Genomic DNA, 15,989 nt, shown 5'->3' with positions numbered 1-15,989 from the left:
CATATGAACAGGTATTATCTGACCTTTAAATGTGCCTTGGGACGTATGGCCTAGTCATAGCTCCAAAAAAAATTCAGCTAACGGCACCATGGAAATATCTGGGTTTGCAAGTTGCAGAAGCCTCTGTTTGTCCACAAAAGTTGTCACTACACAAAGACATACGAAATGTACATGACGTGCAAAAGCTTGTCGGAGACCTACAGTGGATTCGACCTTATTGTGGTATTACAAATACAGACTTGCAATCACTGCTGGATTTATTGCGGAGTAGCAATAGCTTAACTTCCACAAGACAACTGAGTGCACCGGGACGGCAAGCCTTGGCAGCAGTTGAACAAAAAAATCACTTCATCCATGTCTGGCAGATACGTTCCTGACTTACCCATAAATTTATATGTATATACTTCAGATAAGGAAGTTGCGGGAATTTTGGGTCAGTGGGATGAACAACAGGAACAAAACCCGTTGATAATAATAGAATGGATATTCTTGCCTGCTAGCATGTCAAAAACGGTAGTCGCTAGAGTTGAAGCCTTGGGGATGTGCATTCAAAAGGCAGGACCGAGGGTGATACAAATTTCAGAGAAGCAAATGGACAAAATTATTTTGCCTATATCACTTGATATTGTGAATAATGCCATGATGAAAAATGATTGCCTTGCAGTAGCTCTGATGGGCTTTAAGGGGGAAGTGGACAATCACTATCCCCCTCACCCATTGTTTAAAACAATGTTGACATTGGAACCACGCTCTATTTGCAGTGAAAACCCATTGGAAGCAATTACTGTTTTTACTGATGCTAGCAGCAGAACAGGTAAAGCGGGATTTGTGTATCTTCAGGATGGATCTTGGAAGTCTGAAGTCATTTTGTCAGAAGGGTCAGTACAGGTGCTTGAGTTATTAGCCGTATGTTCTGTTTTCAAAAAAATGGGATAAATCACCTGTCAACATTATTTCGGATTCGCAATATGTCGTTGGGGTAGTCAGACGTATGCACAGATCCTTGCTAAAATCTGTAAGTAATGAGCAGCTATTTATGGCGTTTTTGAAATTATGGACGTTATTAGAAAAACGAACAGACTTATTTTTTATCGATCACATTCGTAGCCATACAACGTTGCCAGGATTTATTGTGGAAGGTAATGCGCGTGCGGATCGGTTGGTAGTAGCCAATGCAGACATTTGCTTAAATACACCCAAACCTGATTTATTTGGACAAGCGCTGTTATCCCATAAATTTTATCATCAGTCAGCAAAAGCACTGAGTAAGCAGTTTGACCTCCCATTGCAGCAAGCCAGAAGTATTATTGCTGCTTGCCCTGACTGCGCGAACATTCCAAACTTACAACCACAAGGGGTAAACCCCCGGGGATTATCATCATTGCAAATTTGGCAAACAAATGTTACGGAGTATCCCAGTTCTGGGAAATATAAATACGTTCATGTATCTATTGACACGTATTCGAACCTTATGTGGGCTACTGTTCATGTGTCAACTAATGCCAGATCAGTAATTAAGCACCTTTTGGCAGCATTCGCTGCCATGGGAGTGCCAACGGAAATTAAAACAGACAATGGCCCGGGATATCGCGCCCAGTCATTAGAAACATTTTTACAGTTATGGGGAATAACTCATACATTTGGCATACCCCATAATTCTACTGGTCAAGCTATTGTTGAGCGTGCACATAGAACCTTAAAAGATCATTTAAATATCTTAAAAATGGGGGAAGACATGCGGCATTGTACCCCCCAAGAATTAATAAGCAAAGCACTATATGTTTTGAATTGGCTACAGCCACGCGGTACCGAGGATCAGATCCCAATTACTAGGCATATGTGTGGGAGCAAAAATATTGATGAAAACCAGCCACAAGTTTCAATATTCAATCCAGATTTACAACAATGGCAGGGACCTTGCAAGCTATTCACGTGGGGAAGAGGATATGCTTGTGTTTCCACAGGTAACGAGCAGCCCTATTGGATACCAGCGAAATGGGTTGAGCCATGGATTAAACAATCAGATGTCACAGACAACTCAGGAGATCAAGAGCAGGAGACAGTAGAGACTTCAGCAAATTCTGAAGCCCTGGATAGACTACCTGGACAAACCACGGCGGAGACTGGCAGTCAATACGAAAATCAAGAACGTGTGTGGAGAAAAAAAAAAAAACCCCAAAAAAACCAGGGTACGGTGCCAGCCCTAGATATGCATCTTCTGCCCAGGATGTAGGCAGAAGACGCGGAGAGTAGTATGAGTGGGTGAAAAAGATAAACAATTTTTGTGTGATTATTGTGATAGAAATTCAACTAATCAACTAACCAACTAACCTACTAACCTTGCGTAGATGAGCAGAGCATTTATTTTTTGCAATAGATCGCTTGCTGATTTTGGCTTCGTGCATGTTATTAATTGTATAAGAGAATAAGCAGCTTAGAGCTATGTAGTGGGTTGACCCTGGCTGGATGCCAGGTGCCCACCAAAGCCGCTCTATCACTCCCCCTTCTCAGCTGGACAGGGGGGAGAAAATGTAACAAAAGGCTCGTGGGTCAAGATAAGGACAGTTTAATAAACTGAAAGCCAAGGTCGCGCGCGAAAGCAAAGAAAAACAAATGATATTACTCTCTACTTCCCATCAGCAGGCGATGTCTAGCCACTTCCTGGGAAGCAGGGCTTCAGAACGCGTAGTGGTTGCTCCGGAAGACGAAAATGCCCCCCCTCCGTCTCCCTTTACTTAGCTTTTATATCTGAGCTGACGTCATCTGGTATGGAATATCTGTTTGGTTAGTTTAGGTCAGCTGTCCTGGTTATGTCCCCTCCCGAGATCTCGCCCTGCCCCAGCCTGCCATTGAGGGGGGGGGCAAAAATGTTGGAGAGACAGCCTTGATGCTGTGCCAGCACTGCTCAGCAGTAGCCAAAACACTGGTGTGTTATCAACACCTTTCTAGCTACTGATGCAGAGCACAGTGCTATGAGGGCTGCTATGGGGAGTATTAACTCCATCTCAGCCAGACCCAATACAAGCTATTACAGCAAATATATTTGATTTAATGTTGATTGGCTTATGATAAAGACAAAAAAAAAAAAAAAAAAAGATGAGTTTGGAAAAAGAAATAGTAGTGATAATGACTGCGATGACCTTAGTCACGGGATCTGTATTTAAAATTGACCCCAGGCAGAATATGTGGGTAACTTGGGCGAACAGTACCGGACAGACTGATTTTGTTTGTCTTTAGCTACACCAGGGGATCCTTTTCGTACATGTCTAATTGGGTATCCAGACTTTAACCCTGAATTTTACAGCTCATGGTACAACCAGACCAGCTACAACATAGAATTTAAAAAATTCAACATGATGACAACAAGCGATTCGGCGATGTGCATAAATATTAGCGAAAAGTGGTGGCCCTCTTTGATAGGAGCTAAACAACAGCAATTGTTTGTAGAAAACCTTCTGATTAGTGTGAACTTGCCCCTTCAGGAATTAGATTTAATGTTTTCCTTGCCCCCGGTTGAGGTAACCAATATTTCCCATTTAAAAGATTGTCGATACCTCCGATCACAATTACAACCCTATAATGGCATAGGGGCAATATTTTTTGGGGACACCGTTTTACTAAGGAAGGAGAAAGAGCAACCAGGGTCATACTTTATGGGATGGCAGAACATAACAGGGTTGTCCTTATGGCCTGACATTGATGCTGCAAATTTTGATGTAAATACTGCAGGGGGGAAAATTGTTGCCCCCAGGAGTGTTTTTGATTTGTGGAGATAGGGCATGGAACGGTATACCATATAAGCCTGTAGGAGGACCATGTTACTTGGTGTGGCAGTACATCCCGCCCCCCCATCCTGCCAGCAGGAAACAAAACTTCTCCAGGAAGGGAGAAGGGGAAGGAAACCCTGGAGGCTGCAGCTTGAAATTTGAACTGGCCAATCGAGATGCGCCAGGTACACCGAGGTGACCCTCCTAGCCAATAGAATTAAATGACCACAGGTCAGATTCGACAGGGGTATAAACGGGGTCCTGCCGGAGGACACGTTGGCAGTCCTCCTCGGAGCAGCGGGTCTGCAGTCGGGGACTCCCCCTCGGGCTAGGGCACCGCCTGAGGTAACTCCTCGAGGGAGAGAGCCCTCAGCTTTTAGGTGAGTGATACGCGCGTTTTGAGCCATCGCTTTAAATCTTGGGGATTCTTAAGTCAGCCGTGTAGTATTAATTCTCTTTACATCATTGAGCCTGTGATTTTATAGAATGTTATCGGACTTCTAACTAACTTTTGCTGAAGAATAAATCTGAGTTTTAACACCTGTTGGATTTGGTTATGCGTGCATCCGTAACACTTGGGTAAGTTGACAATGTTTACACCCTCCATGAGACAATTGACTAGTAACACCAGAGCACGCAGGGAAAAGAGAGGAGTTAAAAATTTTGATGAAACCTGTAAAGATGAGGTGGAATTTTTGTCCATGGCGAAGTTTGTTGCATTAGCAACGTTTCTTCCCGGTGGAGCGGCAGGAAGAAATTATAGGGAACTAAAAAGATTAGCCTGCTGGTCTGTAAAACAATTCAATTTAACATCATTAATGATATCAGAACTTCTTAACGATGTTGATAGTATCAGGCATGCTGTTTTGCAAAATCGAGTGGCTATAGATTTCTTACTTTTAGCGCAAGGACATGGGTGTGAAGAGTTTGAAGGAATGTGTTGCATGAACCTGTCGGGCCATTCTATAAGCATTCACAAACAGTTAAATCAGTTACGGGAGAACCTAAACAAGATTAGATATTATACTGACCCGTTTAGTGAATGGTTAAAATCATTGGGATTTGGACCTTGGATACAGCGAATATTAAAGTGGTTGATTTCTTTGGTGGCTCCTATATTTATAATCTTGGTTCTTATCCCATGTATGATTCAATGTTCGCGGATGATGGTGACTAGATCTGTTAATGCTCTTTTTAAAGAAAAAGGGGGAGATGTAGGAGTCAATTATACGGAACTTAGTGACTGGGTCTGAAAGTAGAGTACACGAGAGCATTCCAGATGCCTTTAGAAGGCCTTGAACAGGGTAAACAAGAAGACAAAAAAAGAAAGTTACCAATTAGAAGAACACAGGTGCACATTCCACGATAAAGGGAACTTGGCACAACCAACCTCAGTTCGGCAGTTTATCTTGACCAATTAGATTGAGACAAGTTTCGCATGTTTTGATTGATATAACCAGTTATGCCTTATGTTTATGCGCGTGTACAGAGTGGTGTGACCAATTATGCCTTATGTTTATGCACGTGTACAGAGTAGTATAACCAATTATGTTTTATGTTTATGCGCGTGGACACTGTATGCTTGCACACAGCAACCAATCAGAGCTTTTGAGGAACTTAGAGAATTGTATAAGAATGGTCTGCTATGCTCAATAAACTGGCGACTTCGATAATCATATTGGTGTGCTGCCGTCCGTCCCCGCATGGAATTTCTCTACATCAGTCCTTTTTGGCGCCCAACGTGGGGCCCGAAGGGTTGAGATAACGACAAACCTGACCAGAGCTTGTTAAAACAAATTTGTTATAAGCATTCATTATATCGGTCTAATAGTCGCTGGTCATTATGTTGATTTATGTGTTCTTAGAGTTGTTGCTCTGGTTTTTAAAGTTCTGTTATGTATCACCTCGCTTGCTGTATGTAGTCCCTCTTCTGCTGCTTATCATCCGTGGGAGGTGGATTAAGGTTTTCGCTTTGATGTATTGTATAACACTGGTTTATGGTATGATAAAGTCGTCGGCTGTGGGATTAATCCGGTACTTGCACTCAGCATTGTCACCTTTATACTCCGGGAGCCATGTGTGGGAAACTATTAATAATTATACCATTTACCTTTCCTCCTTGGAAAACCAGTCTATGGGTGGGGGACCTTTCTTCCCCTCTCCTTTCTCCTTCAGTCCAGTTACAATGGTGTTTGAGAATTTTGGAAAATTTGAATACTCTTGGGATGTTGGGACCAGCACGGTCCTAGCCCTACTGCTAGGAATTAGCATGCTTCTGAATGTGGTTCAGCTCTCTTTTAAGGTTAAACAACTATTTAAGAAAATCACCCAGAGATCTGCCCCAAGGCTGGATAATTATGAGTGGCAGGGTGTGTGGGGTAGTATGGGCAAGTACCTAGAAAAGTGGGCACCTCCAATGTTTTGGAAATTCACCCCTGAACAAGTGCAGAATCCAGAAGAACTAGTAAAATATTTGGAAAAGGTATGCTGTCACCCCGGCAGCTCCAGAGAGAGATACAAATCACTGCAACGTGCTGGGGCCTGGCCCATGCCTATCGAGCCCTGTTCGACACCACTCAGTACCCTCAAGGGGAAGAGAAGGTCTCTGGACCTAACAACAAAACGATGAGCACTGCGGTCACTCAAACCTCGGCAACGGGCACTGTGGCCCCTCCAGCCCCGGCGATGAGCACTGTGGCTACCCAAACCTCAGCGACAGGCACTGCAGCCCCTCCAGCCTCGGCAATGAGCACGGCAGCTACCCAAACCTCGGCAACGGGCACTGAGGTCCCTCCAGCCCCAGCAACGAGCACAGCAGCTACCCAAACCCCGGCGACAGACGCTGTGGTTATCCAAGACCCGGTGAGCGGTACTGCAACTGAACCAGCGGACCAACCTGCACCAGTATCAGTTGCCCCCGTACAGAAAAAGAAATATACAAAAAAAATCAGTTCGCTTAGCGAAGGATGAAGGCGAACCAGGGTCATCACGGGAACAGGAGGAAGAGGCAGAAGCAGAGGTAATAACCCGGTCCCTATCCTTGAGTGAGCTGCGGGATATGCGAAAAGATTTTGGCCGCCGTATAGGTGAGCATATTATCACCTGGCTCCTCCGATGCTGGGACAATGGGGCTAATAGCTTGGAATTAGAAGGTAGGGAAGCCAAGCAGCTGGGATCGCTTGCCAGGGAAGGTGGCATTGACAAGGCAATTGGAAGAGGGACACAAGCCATCAGCCTCTGGAGGCGACTCCTGTCAAGTGTGAAGGAAAGGTACCCCTTTAAGGAAGATGTTATATGTCAGTCAAGCAAGTGGACAACCATGGAAAAAGGTATCCAATATCTGAGGGAATTAGCTGTGCTAGAGACGATTCATCATGACCCGGACAACCCACAATTACCCAAAGATCCAGACGAAGTCCAGGGCACACGACCCATGTGGCGGAAGTTTGTACGGAGCGCACCATCGTCCTATGCCAACTCACTGGCAATAATGACCTGGAAAGACGAAGAGGCACCGACAGTGGATGAAGTGGCTCGCCAACTCCGTCAATACGAAGAAAATCTCTCCTCCTCCCTACAAGCCTGCATTTCGGCTGTGGAGAAGCTGTCCGAGGATTTCCAGCAATTGAAAGAGGAGGTGTCCTGTTGCCCACCTGTAAGGACCAATGTCTCAGCTATTAGGAGTGAGCGCTCCTCTGCCCAAGAGAGAGAATATAGAAGGTACACACCGCGAGGTGCCCTGTGGTTTTACTTATGTGATCATGGAGAGGACATGAGGAAATGGGATGGAAAACCTACCTCGGTCCTAAATGCACGGGTACGTGAGCTGCGAGGAAAAACCACCACAAAAGGGGATTCTACCAGGAAAAATGCCGCTCCGGTTTCCAAACAGAGTAGAAGGGCTGATCTTATTTCTGATCCTCTTGAAGGGACTCCTGAGCCAATTTTACGAGAAGTGAATACTGGATACTCTGACCAGAATGAGAGGGGCCCTGCCTCCAGCCAGGTGGAGGAAAGGGATAACCGGGTCTATTGGACTGTGTGGATTCGATGGCCTGGCACGTTAGACCCACAGGAGTATAAGGCTCTAGTAGACACCGGCGCACAGTGCACTCTAATGCCATCAAGTTATGAGGGGGCAGAACCCATTTGTATTTCTGGTGTGACAGGGGGATCCCAAGAGTTAACTGTATTGGAAGCTGAAGTAAGCCTAACTGGGAATGAATGGCAGAAACACCCCATTGTGACTGGTCCAGAGGCTCCGTGCATCCTTGGCATAGACTATCTCAGGAGAGGGTATTTTAAGGACCCAAAGGGGTATCGATGGGCTTTTGGTATAGCTGCCTTGGAGACGGAGGGCACGGAACAGCTGTCTACCCTGCCTGGTCTCTCTCAAGACCCTTCGATTGTGGGGTTGCTGAGGGTTGAAGAACAACAAGTACCAATTGCTACCACGACGGTGCACCGGCGCCAATATCGCACCAACCGAGACTCTCTGATTCCCATCCACAAGTTGATTCGCCAACTGGAGAGCCAGTGAGTGGTCAGCAAAACTCGCTCACCCTTTAATAGTCCCATATGGCCCGTGCGAAAGTCTAATGGAGGGTGGAGACTAACAGTTGACTATCGCGGCCTGAATGAAGTTACGCCACCGCCGAGTGCTGCCGTTCCAGATATGCTAGAACTTCAATACGAACTAGAGTCAAAGGCAGCCAAGTGGTATGCCACAACTGACACTGCTAATGCGTTTTTCTCAATCCCTCTGGCAGCAGAGTGTCGTCCACAATTTGCCTTTACTTGGAGGGGTGTCCAGTACACCTGGAATCGATTGCCCCAGGGGTGGAAACACAGCCCCACCATTTACCATGGACTAATCCAGGCTGCACTGGAAAAAGGTGAAGCTCCGGAACACCTGCAATACTTTGATGACATCATCGTATGGGGCAACACGGCAGAAGAAGTCTTTGAGAAAGGGAAGAAAATAATCCTAATCCTTCTGAAAGCCGGTTTTGCCATAAAAGAAAGTAAGGTCAAGGGACCTGCACGGGAGATCCAGTTTTTAGGAATAAAATGGCAAGATGGACGTCGTCAGGTCCCAATGGACGTGATTAACAAAATAGCAGCTATGTCCCCACCGACTAATAAAAAGGAAACACAGGCCTTCTTATGCGTCGTGGGGTTTTGGAGAATGCACATTCCAAATTACAGTCTGATTGTAAGCCCTCTCTATCAAGTGACCCGAAAGAAGAATGATTTTCAATGGGGCCCTGAGCAACAACAAGCCTTTGAACAAATTAAACGGGAGATTGTTCACGCAGTAGCCCTTGGACCAGTCCGGACAGGACAAGATGTTAAAAATGTGCTCTATACTGCAGCTGGGGAGAATGGCCCTACCTGGAGCCTCTGGCAGAAAGCACCTGGGGAGACCCGAGGCCGACCCCTGGGGTTTTGGAGTCGAGGATATCGAGGATCCGAGGCTCGCTATACTCCAACTGAAAAAGAGATATTGGCAGCATATGAAGGAGTTCGAGCCGCCTCAGAAGTGGTTGGTACTGAAACACAGCTCCTCTTAGCACCCCGACTGCCAGTGCTGGGCTGGATGTTCAAAGGGAGGGTCTCCTCTACACATCACACGACTGATGCCACGTGGAGTAAGTGGATTGCACTGATCACACAACGGGCTCGCATAGGAAACCCCAGTCGCCCAGGAATTGTGGAAGTGATCACGGACTGGCCAGAAGGCAAAGATTTTGGAATGTCGCCAGAGGAGGAGGTGGCACGGGCTGAAGAGGCCCCGCTGTATAATAAACTGCCAGAAAATGAGAGGCAATATGCCCCGTTCACTGACGGATCCTGTCGCATCGTGGGAAAGCATCGGAGGTGGAAAGCTGCCGTATGGAGTCCTACACGACAAGTTGCAGAAACTGCTGAAGGAGAAGGTGAATCGAGTCAGTTCGCAGAGGTGAAAGCCATCCAGCTAGCGTTAGATATTGCTGAAAGAGAAAAGTGGCCAGTGCTCTATCTCTATACTGACTCATGGATGGTGGCAAATGCCCTGTGGGGGTGGCTACAGCAATGGAAGCAGAGCAACTGGCAGCGCAGAGGTAAACCCATTTGGGCTGCCGCACTGTGGCAAGATATTGCATCCCGGCTAGAGAATCTGGTTGTAAAAGTACGTCATGTAGATGCTCACATACCCAAGAGTCAGGCCACTGAAGAACATCAAAACAACCAACAGGTGGATCAGGCTGCCAAGATTGAAGTGGCTCAGGTGGACCTGGACTGGCAACGTAAGGGTGAACCATTTATGGCTCAGTGGGCCCATGATGCTTCAGGCCATCAGGGAAGAGATGCAACATATAGATGGGCTCGTGATCGAGGGGTGGACTTGACCATGGACACTATTGCACAGGTTATCCATGAATGTGAAACACGTGCTGCAATTAAGCAAGCCAAGCGGTTAAAGCCTCTCTAGTATGGAGGGCGATGGCTGAAATATAAATATGGGGAAGCCTGGCAGATTGACTATATCACACTCCCACAAACTCGCCAAGGCAAGCGCTATGTGCTCACGATGGTGGAAGCAACCACTGGATGGCTGGAAACATATTCTGTACCCCATGCCACCGCCCGGAACACTATCCTGGGCCTTGAAAAGCAGGTCTTGTGGCGACATGGCACTCCGGAAAGAATTGAGTCAGACAACGGGACTCATTTCCGAAACAACCTCATAGACACCTGGGCCAAAGAGCATGGCATTGAGTGGGTGTATCATATCCCCTATCATGCACCAGCCTCTGGGAAAAATCGAACAATACAATGGACTGTTAAAGACTACATTGAGAGCAATGGGGGGTGGAACTTTCAAACATTGGGATACACATTTAGCAAAAGCCACCTGGTTAGTCAACACCAGAGGATCTGCCAATCGGGGTGGCCCTGCCCAGTCGGAATTTTTACATACTGTAGAAGGGGATAAAGTCCCTGTAGTGCACATAAAAAAATATGTTAGGGAAGACAGTCTGGGTTACTCCTGCCTCAGGCAAAGGTAAACCCATTCGTGGGATTGCTTTTGCTCAAGGGCCTGGGTGCACTTGGTGGGTGATGCGAAAAGATGGGGAAGTCCGATGTGTGCCTCAAGGGGATTTGATTTTAGATGAGAATAGCCGGAATTAAACTGTATGATATTAGTTGCTCTATAACCCTGCTACTGTATGTTATCCTTACTATAATTGTTATATGCTATATCCATAGTACTGTAGTAAGAATCACTTAGATCAAGCAAGAAAAGAACTGTGATAAAACTGAGCAAAGCGCAGTAGTGATGGAACCAGAACTGACTCCAGCATGCAACAATCCAACGGTGCACACCATCCTCCCGCTGCGCCAAATGTCACCTGCTCGTCACACCGCACTGAAGCCCCATTCTGCTCTACCGACTGAGAGGACTTTGCACCATCCCTCCTGCCCAGAAAGACTGGTATGACAGATGGAGCCCAGAGTCGGAAACTAAATGAACTCAATGAACATTTTATGAACATGACCCATGAACTAAAGGAATGATATCTCTGTGTGTGTATACATATATATATATATACACACATATATCATTGTTCATATGTCTTAAAGGGATGGAAAGGTGATGATGATTGATCAGGATGTAACTAAAGGTATGGGAACTGTGCATGACGTCAATGGTATAGAATAAGGGGTGGATACTGTCCTGGTTTCAGCTGGGATAGAGTTAACTGTCTTCCTAGTAGATGGTACAGTGCTATGTTTTGAGTTCAGTATGCGAAGAATGTTGATAGCACTGATGTTTTCAGTTGTTGCTCAGCAGTGTTTAGACTACAGTCAAGGATTTTTCAGCTTCTCATGCCCAGCCAGCGAGAAAGCTGGAGGGGCACAAGAAGTTGGCACAGGACACAGCCAGGGCACCTGACCCAAACTGGCCAACGGGGTATTCCATACCATGTTGACGTCCCATCTAGTATAGGAACTGGGAAGTGGGGGGGGGGAATCACCGGCTCGGGGACTAGCTGGGTGTCGGTCGGCGGGTGGTGAGCAATTGCACTGCGCATCATTTGTACATTCCAATCCTTTCATTATTACTGTTGTCATTTTATTAGTGTTATCATTATCATTATTAGTTTCTTCTTTTCTGTTCTATTAAACCGTTCTTATCTCAACCCACGGGTTTTGCTTCTTTTCCCGATTTTCTCCCCCATCCCACTGGGTGGGGGGGGAGTGAGTGAGCGGCTGCGTGGTGTTTAGTTGCTGGCTGGGGTTAAACCACGACAGCCACCAAACGAGAAAAGTTATACAACTATTTCACAGAAAGAAAAAAATACATATAAAGCAACTCAAATTATTTCTTTTTCTGTCACAGCTATTTTCCTGCATGCATGTTTCGGAAACAAACCGTTAATCACCATTAAGCACTTTGCTATATCTTCAAATTTTAGACAGGCTTAATACAAGTCATGAAACAGTTCAGACCACACAGATTTCCCACCTTCAGTTGAGAAAACATTCCCGTTACTGTAAAACTATGACCTCATAAAACCAGCATGAATTCAAAGTAACAAACCAGCACTATAAGATGTAACAGTAGCACACTCTCTCCCACCACTCCTCCTTTTCAGACCTGTATCCACACATGGATTAATATCATGAACTGATCTAGGTTATTTTTGACATGAACTCCAAAAAAGATCAGCTACCTGCCACTGTTCAGCAGATGGCTGAAACAATGCTGGTGCATTACTTCTGCAAGAGACAAAGGGGCAGGAACAACCAGATGGAAATCAAAGGCGGCTTCCTTTCAGCAGGAATGCCAACTTGCAACTTCAGGATTACAACTGACATAACATTAGACTTAATCTGAACCAGTATTTCTCAAGCTGTGTGACCCCAGGCTGTTTGGGCATTAACAAATTTTTAAAGCTGCTGCCTACTAACCCTCCTTTTCCAGTTTCCTAACTAGAGGAGTGTCGTGGTTGAAGCCCACCCGGTAACAAAGCAGCACCCAGCCGCTCGCTCACTCCTCCCCGCCGGTCCCGGTGGGATGAGGAGAAAATATAAAGAAAAGCTCGTGGGTCGAGACAAGGACAGGGAGGGATCACTCACCACTTATGGTCACGGGCAAAAGACAGGCTCAACTTGGGGAAGAAACAAAATCAATTTAATTTACTACAAATCAAATCAAAACAAGGATATTATCAAGTAGAACCAAACCTTAGAACACCTTCCCCCCACCCCTCCCTCCTTCCCGGCTCAACTCCCCTCCCGGTTCTCTCTACCTCCTCCCCCCGGCGGCGTAGGGGGACGGGGATGGGGGTTGGGGTCAGTTTGCCACACATTGTCTCTGCCGCTCCTTCCTCCCCAGGGGGAGGACTCCTCACTCGTCCCCTGCTCCACCGTGGGGTCCCTCCCACAGGAGACAGTCCTCCACGAACTTCTCCAACATGAGTCCTTCCCACGGGCTGCAGTTCTTCACGAACTTCCCTCGCATGGGTCCTTTCCGTGGGCCGATCTTCAGTCACAGACTGCTCCAGCGTGGGCAGTTCCTTTTCTTAAATATGTTATCCCAGAGGCGCCACCACCGTCACTGATTGGGTCGGCCTTGGCCAGAGGTGGGTCTGACTTGGAGCTGGGGGAGCTTCTAGTAGCTTCTCACAGGAGCCACCCCTGCAGCCCCTCCCCCTCTACCAAAACCTCCGCCACACAAACCCAAAACAGAAGGAAAGAGAGAAAGGAAACAAAAAGATTTCCGCAGTCCTTGGTCCAGCATTGGTCCAGCCAGTCTGGAGGTCCAGTTCTGGAGGGTATGCACACGTGGGGCTTCAATTCATGTTCTTTTATAATGTCCTTGCCCCTCCTTTGGGCGGGTACTCAAATTCATTAGGCTAATTAGGTGTCATGTGGGGTTTGTGCTTTCAGAACCTTCGGGAAATGGGTTGGTGGGCTTGGGGGTCGTTTGGGGAGTAACTTCTCCCTCCCTGCAGGCATGATCGTTGTTTGATCTTTGGCCATACATGGTGAGCTGCCCTGCTCAGCATATCAGAACACAGAACTGCGCATCCTCCAGCACTGATGTCCTGTGCTGATCCGCTTCTCACCTGTAGTTCAGTGTTATGCAGAACTTGCCCTGCCACAATGTTTGAGACATTAACTCTTTCAGTCTCAGTCATTTATCTCCTTGTTATGGTTTTGTGTGGTGGGGGTTTTCTTGGTAGCGGGGGAGGGGGCCACAGGGGTGGCTTCTGGTGAGAAGCTGCTAGAAGCTCCCCCCGGCTCCAAGTCGGACCCACCTCTGGCCAAGGCCGACCCAATCAGTGACGGTGGTGGCGCCTCTGGGATAACATATTTAAGAAAAGGAACTGCCCACGCTGGAGCAGTCTGTGACTGAAGATCGGCCCACGGAAAGGACCCATGCGAGGGAAGTTCGTGAAGAACTGCAGCCCGTGGGAAGGACTCATGTTGGAGAAGTTCGTGGAGGACTGTCTCCTGTGGGAGGGACCCCACGGTGGAGCAGGGGACGAGTGAGGAGTCCTCCCCCTGGGGAGGAAGGAGCGGCAGAGACAATGTGTGGCAAACTGACCCCAACCCCCATCCCCGTCCCCCTACGCCGCCGGGGGGAGGAGGTAGAGAGAACCGGGAGGGGAGTTGAGCCGGGAAGGAGGGAGGGGTGGGGGGAAGGTGTTCTAAGGTTTGGTTCTACTTGATAATATCCTTGTTTTGATTTGATTTGTAGTAAATTAAATTGATTTTGTTTCTTCCCCAAGTTGAGCCTGTCTTTTGCCCGTGACCATAAGTGGTGAGTGATCCCTCCCTGTCCTTGTCTCGACCCACGAGCTTTTCTTTATATTTTCTCCTCATCCCACCGGGACCGGCGGGGAGGAGTGAGCGAGCGGCTGGGTGCTGCTTTGTTACCGGGTGGGCTTCAACCACGACACCTTCTCTTTTTCTTCATAACCCCTATGCTTCACCCCTTTAGATGTAAAACGGTTGACCAAGTCTGGGACTAGGAGTGGATCTAGCCGCCCCTAGGCTCTTCTCTGAGAAGGAGTCTAGAAAGAAAGGGGGTCCACTCTGAACCTCGTGACTCAACGAGAGGGCTCTCCTCATTTTCTTTCCTGAATTGATCCCCAAATAAGCAAGGCTTGTAGTATCTCTTTGGTGACGTATGGTTACCACGTGTTATACGGTTTACTGACGGAGTTTCATGCTAATTCTCGTGAGAAACCACGCCACCTACTCTTATGCCTTCCACTTTGCCTTTGTTGCTGCAGCGGTGCACTGCTGACTCATGTTCAGCTTGTTGTCCACCAGGACCCCCAGGTCCCCTTCAGCAAGGCTGCTCCCCAGCCACACAGAGCCTCGCCTGTACTGGGCTCTTTGGTTATGTCGTCCCAGGTGCAGGACCTTGCACTTGTCTTTGTTAAACTTCATACTGTTCTTGCTAGCCCACTCTTCCAGCCTGTCCAGGTTTCTCTGTAAGACGGCTCACCCTTCTGACGTGTCCACCTCACTGCCCAGTTTGGTGTCATCACCAAACTTGGTGAGGGTGCTTTCAATCCCATCGTCCAGATCATTTATGAAGATGTTGAACAGCATGGGGCCCAGTATTGATCCCTGGGTGACCCCACTTGTGACAGGCTGCCAGCCTGAGTAAAAACCACTGATCACCACCCTCTGAGGGTGGCCTGTTAGGCAATTTCCTACCCATCTCACAGACCTCCCAACCAATCTGTATCTTGCCAGTTTGTCCAGGAGAAGGCTGTGGGAAACAGTGTCGAACACTTTGATGAATTCCAGGTAAACGACATCCACTGCTCTCCCCATGTCAACAGAAGATGTTATTTTGTTGTAGAAGGTGATCAGGTTAGTCTGGCATGATTTGCCCTTGGTAAATCCATGTTGGCTTTTCCCAATCACCTGCTTCATTTGGTTGAGTAATAGCTTCCAGGAGGACTCGTTCCATTACTTTCCCAGGGAATGAAGCAAGACTAATGGGCCTGTGGTTTCCTGGGTCGTCTATTGGGCCCTTCTTGAAGATGGGTGTGACATTTGCCCTCTTCCAGTCATCAGGGACATCCCCTGATCTCCACAACTTTTCAAAGGTTATAGACAGTGGCCTCGCAACAATGTCAGCCACTTCTCCTATCACCCTGGGGTGGATTCCGTCCAGGCCCATAGATTTATGTGGGTTGAGCCCTT

This window comes from Harpia harpyja, chromosome W (assembly GCF_026419915.1).
Source record: "Harpia harpyja isolate bHarHar1 chromosome W, bHarHar1 primary haplotype, whole genome shotgun sequence".
In the NCBI taxonomy this organism is placed as follows: Eukaryota; Metazoa; Chordata; class Aves; order Accipitriformes; family Accipitridae; genus Harpia; species Harpia harpyja.
Note: the sequence above shows the minus strand (reverse complement) of the source record.